The following is a 22,426-nucleotide window of genomic DNA, read 5'->3' as shown; positions in this document are numbered from 1 at the left end:
ATTCTTGTTTTGGAAGCTTAAGTTGAAATAATTGATCGGATGGTGAATTATGTGTAAACGACCCCGTAATAGAATTCTGATGGTTCCAATAGCTCCGTATGGTGATTTCAGACTTTGGAGTATGTCCGAATATTTATTTTGAGGTCCGTAGCTAAATTAGGCGTGAAATAATGAAAATAGGAAATTTATGTTTGGAAGTTTGATCGGGGAGTTGATTTTTTGATATCGGGATCAAAATCCGATTCTGGAAATTGGAACAACTCCGTTATGTCATTTATGACTTATGTACAAAATTTGAGGTCAATTGGAGTTGATTTGATAGGTTTCAACATCAAATGTACAATTTGGAATTTCTTAGTTTCATTAGGCTTGAATTGGGATGTGATTCGTGGTTATAGTGTTGTTTGATGTGATTTGAGGCATCGACTAAGTCCGTAATATAATTTGAGACATATTGGTATGTTCGGACGGGGTCCCGAGGGGCTCAAGTGAGTTTCGGAGTGGTTTCAGACCATTTCTAGGCCATTTTAACTGCTGATTTTTTTGCTACAGTAGTGTGTATCGCAGAAATTTCTGTTGTACATGACTGACTTTGGAAGCTTATATCTCGTAATCTATAAGAAATTTGGCAATGATCCAAAAATGAAAGTTATAGCACTTTGTATCTAGTTTTCCAAAATTTAAACCGTTTGGCAGTTGGAGTTGGGTACGAGAAGTTATGGTTGATACACTACAGGTTGTCGGGGAAGAGTTTTATGTTTTCAACATAAGCATGTAATGATCCAAAAGTCCATTTTTAGTGCTAGAGATCGAAATTCGATTTCGAGATTTTCTGGAGTTTGATAATGAATTATAGGAATGATCTGGAAAGTTTGGTCTAATTTAATCAGTAGGAATTATAGTTCAAGAGTCGCGTTTGGGTTTTTAGTGCGAAACATGAGTTAATTGTTTAAAGAGAAAAATTAGTATCACATTGAGCAAATGAGCTACGAATTGAGTTTTGATTGAAGTACTATGTTCGTATTATTATTTATGACTCATAGGAACAAGAATCATCGAATTCCGAGTTCGTATGATGGAGTTAGAGCATGTTTAGTGAAAATAAATATTGCTGGTGCAATAGGTTGTGGTGCGCACCTTTAGCGACCAGATTTGGCACTTTTAACGACGGGAATTGGGATTTTAGCGTCCAAAATAGTGTTTTTATTGAGCAGTTCTTTTTTTAGCTCATTTGAACATTTTTGGACGAAAGAACACGGCTTGGGGCGATATTTGAGCAAGAAATAACGGGAAATCTTGAGGTAAGTCACTTGTGATCATTTCTACTCCATAATATTGAATTATCATCGAATACTCCGACTAGATTACATAATTTTGAGGTGTAAATGCTGGATTTGGATCTAGGGATTTGAAAAAAAGATTTGAGGATTTGGAGGTCGAGTTGATGTCGGAATTTGGTAAAATTGGTATGGTTAGACTCGTGGTTGAATGGGCTTTTGAATTTTGTAACTTTTGTCGGGTTCCGAGACATGGGCCCCACGTGGCTTTAGGGTCGTGTTGCTGTTAAATTAATTATTTTAAACTGTACATTCATTCTCAGTCATGGTCATCCATTGTGAGGATATTTATGGGATCGGGGCTGCCCGCCTGTAGCAGGCCATATATATATATATATATATATATATATATATATATATATATATATATATATATATATATATATATATATATATATATATTATGGGATTGGGCTGCACGCCGCAACATGCCTAATAGGCTTTATTGTTCTGGATCGGGGCTGCAAGTCGCAACATGCCTTATTAGCTTTATTATTATATGGATTAGGGTTGCCCGCTTGCAGCAGGACTTATAGGCTTATTTATTATATGGATCGGGACTGCCCGCCTGTAGTAGGCTATATCGGCTTTATATTACGCTTGGGCTGAAGGAGTCCCTCCGGAGTCTATACACAACCCTAGTGAGATAGATGATTATATATTCGGGATGGACTTCCCAGGGCATGGACTTGCCTTACTTGTTTATATTGTGATGAATTTCCCTGGACATGAATCTTGTCCGTATCATTTACATTTGGGAATGAGTTTCCCAGGTATGGATTGGCCTTATACGGTACTGAGTGACTAGTTATCAGTCGATGTGTATATATATATATATACGGAATGGGATATCCCTGGGCTGGTTGGCCATAAACAATATCGAGTGACCGAATGATTTGTGACCAGTAGTACATGAGGTCTTACCACTGAGATGTCATATTCCTCACATCATACAATATTGATCTATTTTTTCTTGTACTGAGATTAATTGTTGAACTTAAAAGCATGCCTTCATTTCTGTACCATTATTTATGTACTAAACTGTACTTGCATAGCTCGTCACTACTTTCAGCCCAGAGGTTAGTTTTGTTACTTATTGAGTTGGTTGTACTCATACGAGGTGCAGATCCAGGTGCTTTCGGACACGGTGACTGTTAGATCTCAGAGTGCTATCAGTTGGAGACTATCAAGGTAGCCGCCTGGAGTCCGCTGACCTTGGCTCTCATTCTTTCAATTATTGTACTGTTCTATACTTTCAGACAGTATTTTATCAGTCAGACTTTATTATTATTTAGATGCTCATGTATTTAGTGACACCGAGTTTTGGGAGTGTAATTGTACCAAATATTATGGGATTTTCTGTAAAAATCTAATTATTATGTTTTCAAACTTAAAAGAATTTGGGATTTATTGAGGTTATTGGCTTGCCTAGTATCCAGATAGGTGCCATCACGACATGTGAGATTTTGGGTCATGACAAGTTGGTATCAGAGCCTAGGTTACATACGTCTCACGAGTCATGCGCAAGTTTCTAGTAGAATCTTGCGGATTGGTATGATGATGTCCATACCTATCTTTGAGAGTCTACAGGGCATTTTACGATAAACTTCCCATCTTTCTCTCCTTATCGTGCAGAATTGATTCAGCTTAAAATATAACTCTTTGAATTACTTCCACATATTTGTGTGCGCATGTGAGCGCTCGATATCAGCTATGCATCGTCGGCTTGTGATTCCATTAACGAGGTTCGAGATGTGTATTATGTATTTTGGTGATGGGCTAGTCTGAAGGATTTGAGGCCAGGTTTAGACCGCAACTTAGGCTCGGTAGCTTCAGCTGTGTGAAGTTGTTCATTTGGACTCATATGTCCGAAAGTGTCCCTATGAGTGGAATTTATGGTCCGATGAGCGGTGAAATGACCATATGATGAGTATGATGTGACTGTGGAATGTGTCTAGATGGTTTAGATATGACGGAATGAGTTTGTTGGGATGTAAAAAGGACTATTGGGTGCTTGATTTCTATCTTGATGTGACGTATAGTCTCAAGTTATGAGAGTGTTGAAAGATTTATTTTCTTTTTATGTTATTTAATTGTGGAGCGAAGTAGATTTTTCATGTCTTGTGGTGAGTTCAGACCCAGGGAGATTAAACGATTGCATAGTAATTGTGGTTGCGGAAGGGCGTATCAAGATGCCAATTTTAGGCTAAGCAAGTGGGTTATCTCATGCGAAGTAATTTACGGATGTGTGGTCCTTACAATATTGTGTGGAGAATTTCTTTTCTACCATCAGGTTCTATGTGTGGAGATTTTAATTTGAAATGGTCAAGGAAGTCGACATGACCGTCACGGGAATGAAGGCGAGCTTAGTAGATGATTTGAGGTATTTTATGGTTTGTGTTACCTGAGCTTGTGAAGAATTTTGTTGAACTGACTGCAGTATTATGGCAGTAATAGAGTATGAGTATGGTGAGTTATCAGATTTTTTGTTATGTGACTTTGAGCCAAGTGGGGGAGTCTGCTATCTACGATTTGATTGCACGATTATGTGTTATATTGGTTTTGGTCTGAGGCATACTTATGGATTAGCTATGTCTTGTAGAGGTTGAGATGGAGGATGAGTCGAGTAAGAAAATTCCTGTATACGAGTTATATTACACTTTATGAGTATATGAAAATCATGGGAGGAGTGAGTTATTATTTGCGAAGTATGTAGTGCGCACGAAGTATGAACTTGATCGGTGGTGTTAAGGAAGGTTTACTTCTTTGAGTGTTGTTGTGCTAATGGGGCACGTGTCTTTCGGCCCGTTTGGGTAGTGCAATTTAGATTTGAGCAAAGTGGGTGACTCCCAAGAAGGTTCTAATGGGTTCAAAATTTATATAAAGAAATTGAGAATTTTTTCGAACTTGTGTATGGATAAAATCTGAGATTTGTATTTGATGGTGCCGGGAATTGCGGTAATTCTGTATGACTATGGATTTTACATTCCAGTGTAAGAAAGGTAAAAGAATAATTTTAAATTCACATAAGGTATTTTCACAGTGGGCGTTTCAGTTGTGGTACTTATGTGGGTGCTTAAGAAGAATACAATGGCTTATGGGCCTTAGGAAAGTATCGTTTTATGTTAGGATGTCTTGTAGTGAGCTTTGGGTAAGGATTGTAGTGTTCCGACAAGGAGAAGTGTCAACTTGATGGTAATTCATAAGAAACTCGGAGAAAATAGGACAACTGGGTAATAGGCTAGACTAGTATGGTAATGTCATGCTCGGTTCTTTTGGATAATTATGATGGGGTGAGGCTCTACAGGTGTTTTGGTGGAAATATTCTTGGGTTTGGTGACCTATATGGCTTGGTCGAGTTAGAGGAATTCAGTTCTGATAGCTTGGTTATGTGCACGCAGATTTCAAAGTGTTCTTGATGGTTTCTACCATGGTTTGAGCCGGATATTTTCTACAGGTGTGGGGAACGTGTTGTGTATTGTGATTTCCTGTTGGAAAGAAGCAAGAGAAAGGTTTCTAACTTATCGGGTATGTAATTTGATGGTGACTCAGAGTTTATAATGAGATTCTCGTGCTTTTCACATGATAGATGTGGTGTGTTGTGCGAGATTTAAATTTACATGTACAAGGTGGCAGTTCATTCTTGAAAGGAATATCCTGAATTTTGGACAACATGGTCAGTTTCAGATATTTAGATGAATACTATAACTGCTCGGTAATCCCTGAGAGGGGTGCGCATTTCGGAAGGCGCATTGTGTTATGACTTACAGATGTTCATTGGTATTGCGGTACTCACCTGGTAGATAGGCTGCTGATATTCAAATTATTTTTCTGTGGCACAGAAGAATTATGGAAGTATTCCTAGTGGGATGATCGCGCATGAAGGATGTTTTAGTCATTTGAGTGCTGGAGTTGTGATCAGTTACGATGGTTCATATGTTCTACAAATTTGGGGACTGGGAGTTCTCAGAAGCAAATTGTTTCGGGGCTGCGGACTGTGAAGGCGTGTACAAGTTAACTAGATAATAATATGTGTTATAGTTAAGTCATTGAGGACTTTTTAGAGGACTATTTATCCATGCTCAGATTGTGTTTGGGCTATAATAAGTCTGGAATCGACTGTTGAGCTTTAAGCTATGATGTTTCTCATTTCTGTAACATTGCCTGAGCTATTTGAGCCGTGATTGAGGCTACATAAGAGTTAAAATCCCTGAATGAACTTGATAAATGCCTCAGTGATGAAAGATTTTTGATTTGAGATATGATAGCACACTTTGTACATACCTACACTTTAGTATGTCATTTATACCAGTCCAGGAACATGAAAATCTTATCATACTCATCATATACTTGTATACCTATTAAATGCTCCCATATGATATATTTGGACTGGAGGCCTGGGACTATACCAGACGGATTATATTATTGGCACGTGAGTTGTCCATGCGGGTTCTATTGTTAGCACGTGAGTTGTCCGTGCAGTGTGTGGAATTTCCGTTTCCTTGATCATTTATCTGATTAATTATTTCATTCCTCTACATGCTATGCTATCGGGTAATCAGGGCAATTTGAGAGAAAAAAACGTGCACATGCACACACATAAGTTCTTCTCACAGAATTTGATGAGTTGGTTTTAAATAATGTTTTGTGCCGGAAAGACATGATTACACCGGAATAGCTAGAATAGTTGTGTTTGGTGATATAAGGTCATTGGACCTAAAATGGATACTATCAGGTTTGATTACAGCGTGTTGGAAGAATAATTTAGAATTCGGCTTAAATAATTTGCTATGGTACTTGTTGAACGAAGGAAAGCTTTGTGACTTGTTGATATGGTAAGTGGTCATGAAATTTCGCATGTTTCTTTCATTATCGGCAGTGTACGAAGGTTTTGGAATGAGGTGTTTTTTGACATGGGGTTTAATACCGGTATCAGGTTTTTCTTTTGCAGCTACAGTGATTAGAAACTATTGTGAGTATGCGGGTTGTGTGGTATATCATGTGACTACATCTGGAGTTATGGCTAAGGCTTAATACAACTTGTTAAGACTCATACAAAGTGTAGATGTGAGGTTCGGGTCTTGAAAAGAAATATTTGGATATTGGAAATTGGATTCCAAGGTTTATGGGCTAATGCTAAATTAGTAATTTTCAATTATGTGGTGTCGTCAGGCCTATATGGAATAGGGTGACATGGGATCACCCCCGGACATGTGCGTGATAAGGTGAAATAGTGATTTGAAGGGTTTGGTTAAACTCTTGGCACATTCGAGGACGAACATTTATTTAAGTGGGGGAGAATGTAACGACCCGACTTGTTATTTTGATAATTAGCATTCCGTTTGGTGGCTTAAGGTCTCGAGCAGCTTTTAAATGTGTATTATGACTTGCGAGGGTGGTCAAGTTTGGTTTTCGGATGATTCAGGATTTAATTGAAAGAACAATTCTTGTTTTGGAAGCTTAAGTTGAAATAATTGATCGGATAATGAATTATGTGTAAACGACCCCAGAATGAAATTCTGATGGTTCCAATAGCTCCATATGGTGATTTCAGACTTTGGAGTGTATCCAGATATTTATTTTGAGGTCTGGAATAGTCTTTTTATTGAGCAGTTCTATTTTTTTTTAGCTCATTTCAACATTTTTGGACGAAAGAACATGGCTTAGGGCGATTTTTGAACAAGAAATCACGGGAAATCTTGAGGTAAGTCACTTGTGATCATTTTTACTCCATAATATTGAATTATCATCGAATAATCCGACTAGATTACATAATTTTGAGGTGTAAATGAGGGATTTGGATCTAGGGATTTAAAAATAAGAATCATGTTATTATCCGTGTATCCTCCACAACAGGCCTTATAGGCTTTATTATTCTTGATCGGGGCTGCACGCCGCAACAGACCTTATTGGCTTTATTATTATATGGATCAAGTTGCCCACCTGCAGTAGGCCTTATAGGCTTATTTATTATACAGATCGGGACTGCCCGCCTGTAGTAGGCCATATCAGCTTTATATTTACGCTTGGGCTGAAGGAGCCCCTCCTGAGTCTGAACACACCTCCAGTGAGCGTAGATGATTATTTATTTGGGATGGACTTCCCAGGGCATGGACTTTCAGTAACCCGACCGGTCGTTTAGATAGTAATAGCCCCGATCCCCTATTTACTGTTTCCCCCATACCTTTTTCTGCTTATGTGACTTGCCGGGAGGTTTTGTTTTTGGTTTCGGAGTGTTTTGGGACACTTAGTCCCTAAAACGGGAGCATAAGTCTTAGGATTTTGACCGTAGTCAGAACTATGTGAAGAAGACTCCGGAATGGATTTTCATCGGTTCTGTTAGCTCCGTTAGGTGATTTAGGACTTAGGGGCGTGTCCGGATTGTGTTTTGGAGGTCCGTAGCCCATTTAGGCTTGAAATGGCGAAAGTCGAATTTTTGGAGATTTGGACCAGTAGTGGAAATTTTGATATCAGGGTCGGATTACGATTCCGGAAGTTGGAGTAGGTCCGTAATGTTGAATATGACTTGTGTGCAAACATTAGGGTCAATAGGACGTGGTTTGGTTGGTTTCAGCATCGATTGTCGAATTTGGAAGTTTCAAGTTCTTTAGGTTTGAATCAGAGGATGATTTGTGATTTTTGCATTGTTTGATGTGGTTTGAGGGCTCGACTAAGTTCGTATGGTGTTTTAGGATTGGTTGGTATGTTTGGTCGAGGTCCTGGGAGCCTCGGGTGAGTTTCGGATGCTTAACGGGTGAAAGCTTGGACTTAGAAGAATTTCTAACATGCTGGTTTCTAGTGTTTTCGCACATGCAGTGGGGAATCCGCAAGTGCAGCCCCGCAGAAGCGAGGCTGGGATCGCAGGTTCACCTTTAGGCCTGGGAGTTAGTGGTCTCAGATGCGACGAGTGAGCCGCAAGAACGGAGCCGCATCTGCGGAAGGGCAGTCACAAGTGCGGAGTTCTAGCCGCAGAAGCGGCACCGCATGTGCAATGATGAGGTCACAGGAGCGGGTTCGCTGGGCAGAAAAGAGAGAGTTTTGAGGGCTTGATTCATTTCTCCATTTTTGGACTTGGGAGCTCGGAAATTGATGATTCTTTGAGGGATTTTTAGAGAGAGCTTTGGGGTAACGATTCCTAACTCGTTTTTGGTTGTATTTCATTAATCTATAGTTGTTTTTTCTATTTAATTTCGGATTTGGATTGAAAATTTGAGAAAATGAGGGGAAAAGTTCCCTAACCGAATTTCTGCGTTTTGATTGGGATTTAGACATCGGATTTGGTTAATTTTGGTACGAGTGAACTCGTGAGTGAATGTGTGTTCGTATTTTTTGACTTTTAGCCGATTCCGAGACGTGGGCCCGTATCGACTTTTTAGGGTGAATTTCAGAATTTTTGTTAAAATATTGATTTCATTAATTAGATGAGTCTATTTATGATTGTATTCATGATATGCAATTGTGTTTGGGTAAGATTTGGGCCATTCAGAGTCGGATAATCGAGGAAAGGGCATTCTTACAGATTGATTGAGCTTGACTCGAGGTAAGTGGCTTGCCTAACTTTGTGTGGGGGAAATCCCCTTAGCATTTGGAACTATTGTGATATGTGAGCGTCGTGTACGTGAGGTGATGAGTACGTACACGTGCTAGTTGTTGTAAAACCCAATTTTTACTAAGCAGCAACCTGTTCTCCTTTTATTTTGAGTTATACCATTTTAATGAGTATTAATCTGTTTTCGTTCTTAATTGAGTTATTACAATATGTGTATCTATCCTGTTTAGTCTAATATCGCATGTCTACATGCTTTAACTGCTTACTTGAACTCTGTGAAGCATGCCTAGTTGATTTCCTATTTTTTTTCCTTGTTCTTTATCAGTATAGCCGTAGATATCTTACTGTTAACTGTTGTATTTGTCGTTTGATCTGTGTATTTACTTTTGAGACTACGAGGCAGTTCCTCGGGAGTTCTCCCTACATATTTACTTTGGGACTACGGAACGGTATTCCGGGAGATCCCCCTATCTTGCATATTTACTTTGGGACTATGGAATGGTATTCCGAGAGATCCCCCTATCTTGCATATTTACTTTGGGACTACGGAACGGTAATTCGGGAGATCCCCCTGCACATTTACGTTTGGTACTACGAGACGGTATCTCGGGAGATCCCCTGTTGTATTTCTGTGTATTGAGCTGTTACCTTCTATGAATTCTTTCTTGTTAAATTTCAGTCTTTATTTTACTGCGATATTTCATTCTTGCCTTACTTTATTATCATATTCTAGTAGGGCTCAGACCTGACCTCGTTACTACTCTATCGAGGTTAGGCTTGGCACTTACTGGGTACCGATTGTGGTGTACTTATGCTACTCTTCTGCACATGTTTTTCGTGTGCAGATCTAGGTGCTCCTTATCAGACGCACTATCTGTGAGCCAGGACAACTTTGGAAACTTCAAGGTATATCTTCCGCGTCCGCAGACCTCAGAGTCCCCTTCTACTCTTCCCCATGTCCATTATCTTCTATATTTTTCTTTTGTTAGACTATGATGTATAGAGGTACTAGATTTTCCTTCTGTAGTTTGTGATTCACGATGTTCTGAGTTTTGGGAATGCTGTGTAGTATATTGAAGAGTTGGTTATTATTTATGCCAAGCAACATGGTATTCAGTTATAGTGTTATTGCTACAGTTAGTTGTTAAATTTATGTTTTCATTTCATTATTCCGCAAATGTTAGGCTTACCTAGTCATAGAAACTAGGTGCCATCACGATGTCATACGGAGGGGAAATTGGGTCGTGACAAGTTGGTATCAGAGCTCTAGGTTCATAGGTGTCGTGAGTCACAAGCCGGTTTATTAGAGTCTCGCGGATCGGTACGGAGACGTCTGTGCTTATCTTCGGGAGGCTATGGAAATGTTAGGAAAATTTCACTACTTATATTCCTTGTCGTGCGAAAATTGTTGACTTCAAAAATTCTAAACTTCTATATTCTATTCTCTCACAGATGGTGAGGACACGTACAAGTAGATCTGATGACCAGGCACCCGCGCCCCCTACTAGAGCCGCGAGAGGCCGGGGCCGGGGTGGAGGCCGAGGACGTCCACGTGGTGCAGCCAGAGCACCCACACGAGATGCTACAGAGGAGCCCCCAGTAGCTCCAGCTGGAGGGCAGACACCTGAGGTACCTGTTTTTGTACCAGCCCTCAAAGAGACTCTAGCCCAATTTCTGAGCATGTTCAGCACCTTAGCTCATGCTGGATTAATTACACTTGCTCCTACCACATCTCAAGCCGGGGGAGAAGCACAGACTCCTATCGTCGGTACTCCAGAGCAGCGGGTTTAGGTCGACTAGGTTCCAAAGATTGTACCAATGCAGCCGGTAGCTCCAGCTCAGCCTGAGGTTAGGGCAGCAGCTTCTGAGGTGGAGCAGCTCAGACTTAAGAGGTACAAGAATTACCACCCACCTACCTTCAATGGATTGGCTACAGATGATGCTTAGGGTTTTTTGGAGGAGTGTCATCGTATTCTCCGTACTATAGGTGTAGCAGAGACAAGCGGGGTTTCTTTTACTACATTCCAGTGTAGAGGAGCAGCCTATCAGTGGTGGCGTGCTTATGAGCTGAGTAGTCCGGATGAGGCAGTTTCACTTACATGGACTCAGTTCTCGGACATGTTTTTGAGAGAGTATGTCCCTCAGAGCCTCAGAGACTCATGATGCGCGGAGTTTGAGCAGCTGCGCTAGAGTTCTATAACCGTGTCAGAGTATGCAGTCAGATTCAGTGATATGGCCCGACATGCACCAACCTTAGTTGCCACACTCTGAGAGAGAGTTCGACGATTTATTGAGGGACTCCACCCCAACATCCAGATTAGTACGGCCAAGGAGTTAGAGATGGATATTTTTTATCAGCAGGTTGTGAGTACTGCTAGGAGAGTGGAGAGCATGCTTCCCCGGGATATAGAGGAGAGGGAGGCCAAGAGGTCTTGAGAGACTGGTTATTATTCTGGAGCTCGTGTCCCAGATGCTCCCCATGGTAGGGGTTATGTGAGCCGTCCTGTTCATTCAGCTCTTCTAGCCGCTAGTGGTGTTCCAGCCCCTTCTAGGTCTCAGGAGCCTTATTATGCACTGCCAGTATCTAGTGTGCCTCCTACACGGGGTGTTCCTAGCGGCCAGTCCAATAGACCTAGTCCGAGCCAGTCACAACAGCCACACCCCCCAGAGCTTGTTTTGAGTATGGATACACTCGCCATATGGTGAGGGATTGCCCCAGTGTTAGGAGGGGTGCACCTCCACAGACTTCTTAGCCACAGCGTGCTCCACCGGGTCCTCAGGCTATGATTACAGCTCCAGCTGCCACCCCACCTGCTCAACCAACTCGAGGTGGAGGTCGGGGAGGTAAAGGTCACCCTAGAGGGGGAGGTCAGGCCAGATATTATGCCCTTCCTTCTCATACAGAGGCATTCGCTTCTGATTCTGTCATTACAGGTATTGTCCCGGTTTGTCATAGAGATGCGTCGGTATTATTTGACCCAGGCTCTACTTATTCCTATGAGTCCTCTTATTTTGCCCCGCATTTGGGCATATCGCGGGACTCTTTGAGTTCCCCTATTTATGTGTCTACTCTCGTGGGAGATTCTCTTATTGTGGACCGCGTGTATTGGTCATGTTTGATTGCTCTTAGTGGTTTTGAGACCATAGCTGATTTATTATTGCTCAGCATGGTGGACTTTGATATTATCTTGGGCATGGACTGGTTGTCGCCCCATTATGCTATTCTTGATTGTCACGCCAAAAATGTCACATTGGCTATGCCAGGTTTACCGCAATTAGAGTGGAGGGGTACCTTAGATTACGCCCCAGCAGAGTTTTTTCATTTCTTAAAGCTCAGCGAATGGTTGAGAAGGGGTGTGACGCATATCTAGCCTACGTGAGAGATGTCAGTATTGATACCCCTACAGTTGAGTCAGTCCCAGTAATGACGAATTTCCCTGATGTATTTCCAGTTGATCTTCCGGGCATGTCGCCCGACAGAGACATTGATTTTGGCATTGATTTGTTGCCGGGCACTCAACCCATCTCTATTCCTCCTTATCGTATGGCCCCTCCTGAGTTGAAGGAGCAGCTACAAGAATTGCTTGATAAGGGCTTTATTCGGCCCAGTGTGTCACCTTGGGGTGCTTCTGTCTTATTTGTGAAGAAGAAGGATGGTTCTATGCGGATGTGTATTGATTACCGCCAGTTGAACAAAGTCATAGTGAAGAACAGATATCTATTGCCTCGTATTGATGACTTATTTGATCAGTTAAAGGGTTCCAGAGTGTTTTCCAAGATTGACTTACGTTCAGGATATCATCAGTTGAAGATTCGGGAGCCAGATATCCCGAAGACTGCTTTTAGGACCAGATATGGTCACTATCAGTTTCTTGTTATGTTTTTTGGGTTGACCAATGCCCCAACAACTTTTATGCACTTGATGCACAGTGTGCTTCAGCCTTATCTTGACTCATTCGTAATTGTGTTTATTGACGACATTCTGGTGTACTCCCGGGGTCGGGAGGATCATGAGCAACACCTGAGGACTGTGCTTCAGACCTTGACAGAAAAGAAGTTATATGCAAAATTTTCAAAGTGTGAGTTTTGGCTAGACTCAGTGGAATTGTTGGGTCATATAGTATCGAGTGAGGGGATCCAGGTGGATCTGAAGAAGATTGAAGCCCTGTAGAGTTGGCCCAGACCGTCCTCAGCTACAGAGATCCAGAGTTTTCTTGGTTTGGTGGGGACAAGGAGAAATGGCAACTTGAGGATAATCCAGAAGAAAATCGGAGGAAATAGGACAAATGGGTAACATGCCGGATCAATATGGTAACGGTATGCTCGGTTCTTTTAGTTCTTGTGATGAGGTGAGGCTTTACAGGTGTTTTGTGCCAATACTCTCGGATTTGGCAACCTGTGTGGCTTGGTTGAGTTAGAGGAATTCAGTTCTGATAGCTTGGTTATGTGCAAATAGATTTCAAAGTGTTCATGATAGTTTCTACCATGGTTTGAACCGGATATTTTCTACCTGTATGGGGAACATATTGTGTATTGTGATTTCCTACTGGAAAGAAGCAAGAGAGAGGTTTCTAACTAATAGGGTATGTAATTTGCTGGTGTCTTAGAATTTATAATGAGATTCTCGTGCCTTTCACATGATATATATGATGTGTTATGCTGGATTTAGATTTACATGTACAAGGTGGCAGTTCATTCTTGAAAGGAAGATCACGAATTTTGGACAGAATGGTCAATTTTAGATATTTAGATGAATGTTATAACTGCTCGTTAATCCCTGAGAAGGGTGCACATTTCAAAAGGCGCATTGTGTTTTGACTTACGAATGTTCATTGGTATTGCAGTACTCACCTGGTTGATAGACTACTGATATTCAAATTATTGCTATGTGGCACAGAAGAATTATGAAGGTATTCCTCATGGGAAGCTCGTGAATGGAAGATGTGTTAGTCATTCTAGTGCTGGAGTTGGGATCAGTTACGGTGATTTATGTGTTTGATGAATTTGGAGACTGAGAGTTATCAGAAGTATATTTTTTCGGGTAGCGGCCTGTTTGAGGTGAGTATTTTCTTTAAACTCAGTGGAGGCACTATTTGCGTTAATTATTTGTGATAGCTACGCGCTATAAGTGTGCATATATGTGAGGTTTGAGCCAATGTGCGAGTATCAGGGCAAGTATTCATACTCGAAAGAATGCTTAGGCTATGATATGCCTAGAGTTGACTATTAAGCATAAAGTTATAACATTTCTTGTGTTCATACCTTTGTTGAAAACTATCTGGGCTACATTTGAGGTTACAAAGAGGCTAATTTCCCTGAATAAATGGGGTAGTTACTATTTCTGCATTAAATTGCCGATTTGAAGTGTGATAGCAGACTTTGCACATGCTTACACTATGGTGTATTATTTATACTAGTCCAGGAGCATGAGAATCTTATTTCATTATCATATACAAGTGTACTTGTTTAATTGCTCTTGTATGATATGCTGGGACTGGAGGCCTGTGACCATGCCAGGCGATTCATATTATTGGCATGTGAGTTGTCCGTGCCATGTGTGGGAATTTTGTTTCTATGATAATTTATCTGATTTATTTATTTCCTTCCTCTACAATTGTTCATATGCGCCTACGGTTATCCTCTTCACGAAATTTGAGGAGTTGGTTGTAACATTGGAGTTGTAGTGGTGCTTGTTGAGCTTGAAATACGGTTCTCTTCCTTGAGACATCTCCCATATTTGGGTACACAGATTGCGCAGTTATGGCTTGAGTTATATTGATGTGGCGTGTCTATGGGATAGTTGTTTTTAATAATATAAGGTCATTGGACCTAGAATGGGTACTATCAGGTTTGATTACGGTATATTCGGGAGGATAATATTGAAAGTCGGCTTAGAAAGTGATTATGGTTCTGGTTGGGGCGAGAGATCTCCATGACTTGTTGCTCTGATATAGGGTTCATGAGATTTCTTCATGTTTCTTTTATTATCAGTAGTGTACGAAGGTATTTTGGAACGAGGTTTGGCTTGATATGAGGTTTTATACTAGTACTTGGTTGGTTTTGAGTAGTTACTGTGATCAGAAATGGTGTTACGAGTATGCGAGTTGTGTAGTATGTTATGCGATTATATTTGGGATTATGGTTATGGCTGGATACAGCTTGTTCAGGTTTATAGAGTGTGTAGATGTGAGATTCGGGTCTTGAAAAGAATTCTGGATGTTAAAAATCTGGCTCTAAGGTTTTTGGGCTAAGGTTAAATTAATGATTTTCAGTTAGGTCGTGTGGTCAGGCCTATATAGAATAGGGTGACGTGAGATCACCCCCGGGTATATGCGTGGTAGGGTGGAATAGAGATTTGAAGGTTAAGAACAACTCTTGGCACGTTCGAGGACGAAATTATGTTTAAGTGGGGGAGATTGTAACGACCCGACCGGTCGTTTTGCGCATTTACGCTCCTTTCAACTATTTGAAGTCTTGAATAACTTCCTACGAGGTGTTATGACTTGTATGAATTGTCGGTTTTGGTTTTAAGGTATTTCAGAGTTAGCTTGAAAGAATAAATTTTCATGTTGGAAGCTTAAGTTGAAATAGTTGACCGGATATTGACTTATGTGTAAACGACCTCGGAATTTAATTCTGATGATTCCAATAGCTCCGTATGGTGATTTTGGACTTAGCAGCTTATCCGGAAAATTATTTGGAGGTCCGTAGTGGAATTAAGCTTGAAATATCGAAAGTTGAATTTTGGAAAGTTTGACTGGGGGGTTGACTTTTTGATATCGAGGTCGGAATTTGATTATGGATATTAGAATAGCTTCGTTATGTCATTTATCACTTGTGTGCAAAATTTGAAGTCATTCCGAATTGATTTGATGTATTTCGGCACAAGATATAGAATTTGAAAGTTCAAAGTTCATTAGGCTTGAATTGAGGTGCGATTCATGATTTTAGTATTGTTTGATGTAATTCGAGGCTTCGACTAAGTTCGTGTGATGTTTTAGGACTTGTTGGTATATTTGGTTGAGGTCCCGAGGGGCTCATGTGCGTTTCAGGGTGGTTTCGGACCATTTCTAGGCCATTTTTAATTGTTGGTTTCTACCTACAGAGGTGTGCATCGCGATCGCGAATATTTGGTCGCGTTCGCGAAGAGAAAACAGCAGTTTGGGTCCTTGTGAATCGCGACCGCGGAAGCTCTTTCGCGATCGCGTAGAACAAAATCTCTACTGCACTAACCCGGCTTTGGAAGCTTATATCTCGCAATCTATAAGGTATTTGGAGATGATCCAAAAAAGAAAGTCGTAGCCCTTGATATATAATTTTCAGAACGGTAAACCATTTGTCATTTGGAGTTGTGTACGAAAAGTTATGGTAGATATACTATAGGCAGTCTGGGAAGAGTTTGGAAATCTTTATTGCACAGGACTGACTTTGAAAGCTTATATATAGCAATCTATAAGGAATTGGGAGATGAGGAACAAATTAAAGTTATATCACTTGGTGTCTAGATTTCATAAAGTTAAACCATTTGCAATTTGGAGTTTTTTACAAAAGGTTATGACCACTATACTAGAGGCTGTGTGGAAGAGTTGAGGAGTTTGTTCTTCGCGATCGCGATTGGTTTTACGCGATCGCGAAGAGCAATTTTGGGGCTGAAAAATTTTGTGCTTCGCAATCGGGAAGCAGTTTCCGCGATTGCGAATAGTAAATACCTGGGCAGTAGCTATATTTCAAGGTTTCAGTCATTTTTAACATAATTGGAGTTGTGGAGCTCGGATTGAAGCGATTATTTAGGCGATTTTTACCATATGGATTGGGGTAAGTGTTCTATATCCGATAGTGATTATAGTTCATGATTATAAGGTTATATTCATCAATTATTTCGGATTTAAATGGAAGAAATCAAGATTTTTGCAAAATTTTCCAAAATTGAAAATTTAAGATTTGGAGGTCGAGTTGTTATCGAAATTTGATAAAATAGGTATGGTTGAACTCGTATCGGAATGGGTGTTCAGATTTCGTAACTTTTGTCGGGTTCCGAGACGTGCGATATTTGAGCTAAATTTTGGATTTTTATGAAAAATTAGCATTTTATTATGGAATTAATTTCAATAAATTTTGTTGACTGAATCGAATTTTTATGTCTAGATTCGAGGCGTTTGGAGATCAATAAGAATAAGAATTTCACTGTTTGAGATAAGTAACAGTTATAAATATGGTCCTGAGGGTATGAAACCACGGAATTTGGTATAATGTGATTACTTTGGAGGTGACGCACATGCTTGGTGACAAGCGTGTAAGTGTGCACCGAGGGGATTGTGACTTGGTGCATCCTGTGGCAACTGTAAAGTTGAATAACTTGTTGTTAGGTATGTGCTCTCTATGTGTTGTGGAAATTTGACTGTAAGTCATGTTAAAAATTATGTTTAGGCTATATGTTGGTACTGTTGGAACCCACAAAGGTTGTGTACATGTTGAACTATCTGTTTAATTGTTATTTTGTACTCAGTCACAGTTTACTTGATTATTTTATCCCAGTTTCTATTGTTCATTATTGATGCATCATATCATTGTTGTTTGGGCTGATTTCATGATTGTTGAGAGCCCGAGAGATTGGAGAGATTTATGACTGAGCGAGGCCGAGGGCCTGATTGTGAGATATTATACTATAGTATGTAAGTTGTCCGTGCAACACATGAGTTGTCCGTGCGGATCCAGATATTATACTATAGCACATGAGTTGTCCGTGCGGATCCAGATATTATACTATAGCACATGAGTTGTCCGTGCAGATCTAGATATTGATATTATATCACGTGATTTGTCCGTGTGGATTATAGTGTGTGGGCTGTAGGAGCCCCTCCGGAGTCTGTATACCCCCAGTGAGCGCGGGTACTCATTGAGTATGAGTGTTGAGGGCAGGGAGCCCAGTGAGTGATTGTTGCCTTGAGAGGCCCTATTTGCTTTTCATTTGTTGTGGCACTTAGTTGCTATCTGTCATTGTTGTGAATTTTTCTGAAAGATTTTATATCTGAAATACATGAACTGTATAGAATTGATTTGACTTAAAATGCTGGATTTGAAAGCATGTCTATTCTTTGCTGGAATTACTGAAAATGAACTATAACTGTGTAGCTCGTCACTATCTTCAGTTCCTTATTTATTATTGTTACGTACTGAGTTAGTTGTACTCACACTACACCCTGTACTTCGTGTGCAGATCCAGGTGTCCCGGACAGAGCGGGTGTTGATTCTTTCGCGCAGTTGATTTTTCGAAGATTCTGAGGTAGTTGCCGTGTTTCGTAGACCTTATCTCTCCTTCCCTATCTCCTTGTTTACTGTATTTGGTCTCAGACTATCATAGATCGTATTTTCCAGACTTGTAATCATATTAGATGCTCATGTACTCAGTGACACAAGGTTTTGGGAGTGTTCGTATCAGTATTTGAGGGATTTTGGATTGTGTTTAAATATTATGTTTTTCAAACTTAAAGGAAATCGGGGGTTATTGATGTTATCGGCTTGCCTAGTATTGAGATAGGCGCCATCACGACAGGTCAGATTTCAGATCGTGACAACAGTTGATGCAAGTGAGAATTACCTTAATTAGAGTATGCGAGTTGACATTTTTCGGTGAGCCCCGCACTTGTTCGCGTGGGCGAAAAGTTTATTTATTTGTTATGCTCTCTTCTTTTGAACTTTTAGAGTCGCTCCATAGTTATTTTTATTAGTGTCATGAGTATTCGTTCATTATTTTAGACCTACGACTACTATTAGACTCTATTATAGTATTTTAGAGATGAATTTAAGATTATTGTATTGCAAGTGGTTGATCAATAGTGGTGAATAACTGTTTGATTAGTTGATGAAGATTATGATATGTTTTGGTTGATATAGGTTGGTTCTATTGTTGATTTCTGATATAGGGTAAATTTTTGGATAGTCCTAAAATAGGAAAATTTTTGTCTGATTTTTTGTAAAATACTGATGAGGCTTACTTGGGGGTACTTGTTCCTAAGCGCCGGTCATGATCCTAAATTGGGTCGTGACAACAAAAATTTAGAAGATAGCTTGGCATAAAACATTCTTTGAGAACTTCTTCTTTTCCTTTCTTCTTTTAGTCATTACACTGGCTTCATTTTTAGTTCCGAATAAATTATAATATTGGAAATTACTCTAGTTCCTATTTTTAATTAAATACGGGGAATTATTCTCTTGAATATTTATTTCTATTTTCTTATTTAATGGGCAAGAATATTTTCGTTGCCAGTACTAACTCCATTATGGAGTAACTTTTCTTGTGTTGGGAGAATGATGGATCTTAATATTTCTATATAATAGTAGATATTATTCCTCAATTTCACATGCTTGAGCTGAAGCTTTTCATTTAAATTTTATTTGCTTTATAGTTAGGTGTTATTTAATTTGTTAACATCTATCTATTTCGTACTACATATTAACTTCTTACTAATTCTTTAATCGAAAGAGGCGGAAGGAGTAATATAGCTAATTTTGGTATTGATAAATGTTAGCTTTTATTTAGTGACATCTAACTCTTATATGTTAAAATTGATTCTACACTTATTTATAATCGAAAGAGGCGAATATTATAGTATTCAGTTATAACAAGTAGGGTAACCGAAAGAGACTTACTTAAAAGAGCATGTTTTAGTTCAAGCATATATTTGTGGTTCTTTAATATTACCATTTTATTGAATAATTTTTATAACCGAGAGGAGTGCAATTAATTGTTCAACTATAGTAATAATATATAAATATAATCGTGAGAGGTATTTATACATTTATGAGAAATAGAGATTGAAGGATAAATATATTCACTATATAAATAAAATATTAAGTGAAGTCAAGATCCCAACACTTTTTTATTATATTTGTGAAAACAAAATATTTTCTATTGATCTATTCATGCATTTTAAATTAGTTAATTCACAACTCAACTCTTTCAGATTTTCTTAAATAGTAATTAAAACAAGAAACGTCTGTAGAATAGATAAACCAATCTCCGTGGGTTTGATTTTTTTCTATACTATTATTTGACAGAGTACGAGTTAGAATTTTACATACACTAGACACTCGTCACTTATATTTTAGACATTTTTATAAATTTACTTTCCATAAGAAATTTAAGAAAAAGATGATAGAAAAAAAATAGTGAGAATCAAATCTCACTATGAAAGACTCTTGTTAATACTCATACTAGAAGCTTCGATTATTTCACACAATCAAAATTCTTATAATGTTGGTTATAAATTTAAGTCCTATAGAGAAGCCCAACCGAGAAAACAAGACTTCATGTTGAAAATAAAAGAGGAATTTTCAGAAATCACTATTATTTAGTGTCTATTAACACCCTATAGCTACCATATACATAGTTACTTCCTATACCTACTATTCAGCTGTTACAGTAGTGTATTCGTTGTATTCCGTTGCTGTATTCATGAATACAGTAGCAAACAACGCCTAAAATTAGGGCCCAGCTGTACGCGCATGTATTCACATGTATTCGCTTTATATATTCATGAATACAGTAACAACAGTCACCTTAAAAATTGGTATGTCTAGCTGTCTAATAACGAAAATAATATCAATTAGCGTGATACACTCCTAATATAACTCAACAAAATCAATTCTAACATGCCTCATTATCAACCCAATTAATTAGAATGATTTTCAGTTGTATATAATTGTTGTATTTAACTTTTGTATTTAGTGTGTTTCAATATGTTTTTTACTATTGCACTCACTAGATTCAATGTTTGTATTTACTGTATTCGCTATTTTCTATTGAGTGTATTCAAATGTACTTGTATTAACAGTATTTTAGTTATTCCTAATACATGTTATTAATGCTGTATTCGGTATATTTTATTGGTTGTATTCATTGTATTTCTATTTGTATTCAGTGTATTTTACCGTATTTCACTATATTTTAAAATTAAATGTATTCAATGTTTATATTCTGTTCTATTTTAATGTTTGTATTTAGTGTATTTCAATATTTATATCTTGTATTCATGCACACTATATGTACAGTTGTCACGACCTAAAATCCAACTAATCGTGATGGCACCTAACCCAACTTGCTAGGTAAGCCAATTATCAACTATCCAATTCCAATGAAATTTAATAAGGCAATTAATTAAAATAAAATATATGAAACTAATACATTTCCCCCAGAACTGGTAGTACAAATCATGAGTTTCTAAGAATAGAGTTTACAAAACTGGTACGAAATAAATACATCATCTGTTTGAAAAATACATAAACAGAATTTTATGCATCTAAGGCTACTATGAACAAGAGGCAGCTACAACCGGGACGCAGGTACATCTTCAATTTTGGCTCCCGTCGATCACAGCAACGTCAGCAGTCAATATCTGCATATAAGGTGCAGAAGTGTAGTATGAGTATAACCGACCCCATGTACTCAATAAGTAACAAACCTAACCTTAGTTTGAAAGTAGTGACGAGCTTGTACCAAGGTTGGGTCCACCACCAATAACCCACAAGAGTTCATAACAACGTAAATAAGTAATACCAGAAGTAACTCAACAATCAAATGCTCAACAAAAAAAACATGATTTCTGAAAATAGTTCTGCCTTTCAAGTACATCAGTGAAAACCCAAATCGTTTACTGGAGTTGCCAAAAATATGAATAAGTTTGAAAAAAATAATTTTACCAAAAATCCTTTCAATAAAAAAAATGTTTCATTTCCTTTCCAGATAACCAGTGTATAACAAATGCATCACTATGCCCATCTGCCAACATGTGTGAGAAATCCCGAATGATGTGATATCGTACAACATGAGAAAAAATACATCTCTATGCCTGTATGTCATGTGTGCATGTCAATGCAATATATCTCAGAGATGAACTCATATGCATACTCTCAGAGTATCAATTCACTCAGTCCTCCCCATCATTCAGTCCTCACGGTCACCCAATCCTCAGTAGGTACCTGCGCTCACTGGGGGTGTGTACAGACTCTGGAGGGGCTCCTTGAGTTTGATGACCCAAAAGATCATCTTTAAATTTCATAATTAATTCTGTATTCTAAGACCTCAAAAAGTACTATTCATCATTCCTCGACTTGCGTGTGCAGTCCGTATAATTTTTAGGAAAGTTTTTATATGAAAAATGATTAAAATATGAAAAAGAGCCTTAAAATTCAGTTGAGTTGACTTTGGTCAGCATTTGGAGCAAACAGAATCGGATCAGTATTTTGACAGTTCTGGTAGGTTTGTATCGTGATTTGGGACTTGGGCGTATGTCCGAAATTTAATTTGGAGGTCCCTAGATTGAATTATCGCCAGTTGGCGAAAACTAGAAGCCTAAAGACTTAAAGATTTCAAAGTTTGACCACAAATTGACTTTTATCGATATCGGGGTCGGATTCGAGTTCTGAAAATTTCATAGGTCCGATATGTCACTTATGACTCATCTGTCGAATGTGGGGAGAAACATAGTTAATTTGACGTGATTCAGACGTTCGATTGTGAAAATAGAAGTTTTAAAATTTT

This window comes from Nicotiana tabacum, chromosome 19, assembly GCF_000715075.1.
Source record: "Nicotiana tabacum cultivar K326 chromosome 19, ASM71507v2, whole genome shotgun sequence".
Lineage (NCBI taxonomy): Eukaryota > Viridiplantae > Streptophyta > Magnoliopsida > Solanales > Solanaceae > Nicotiana > Nicotiana tabacum.
The sequence above is the reverse complement of the archived record's forward strand: the minus strand, read 5'-3'. Positions refer to the sequence as shown.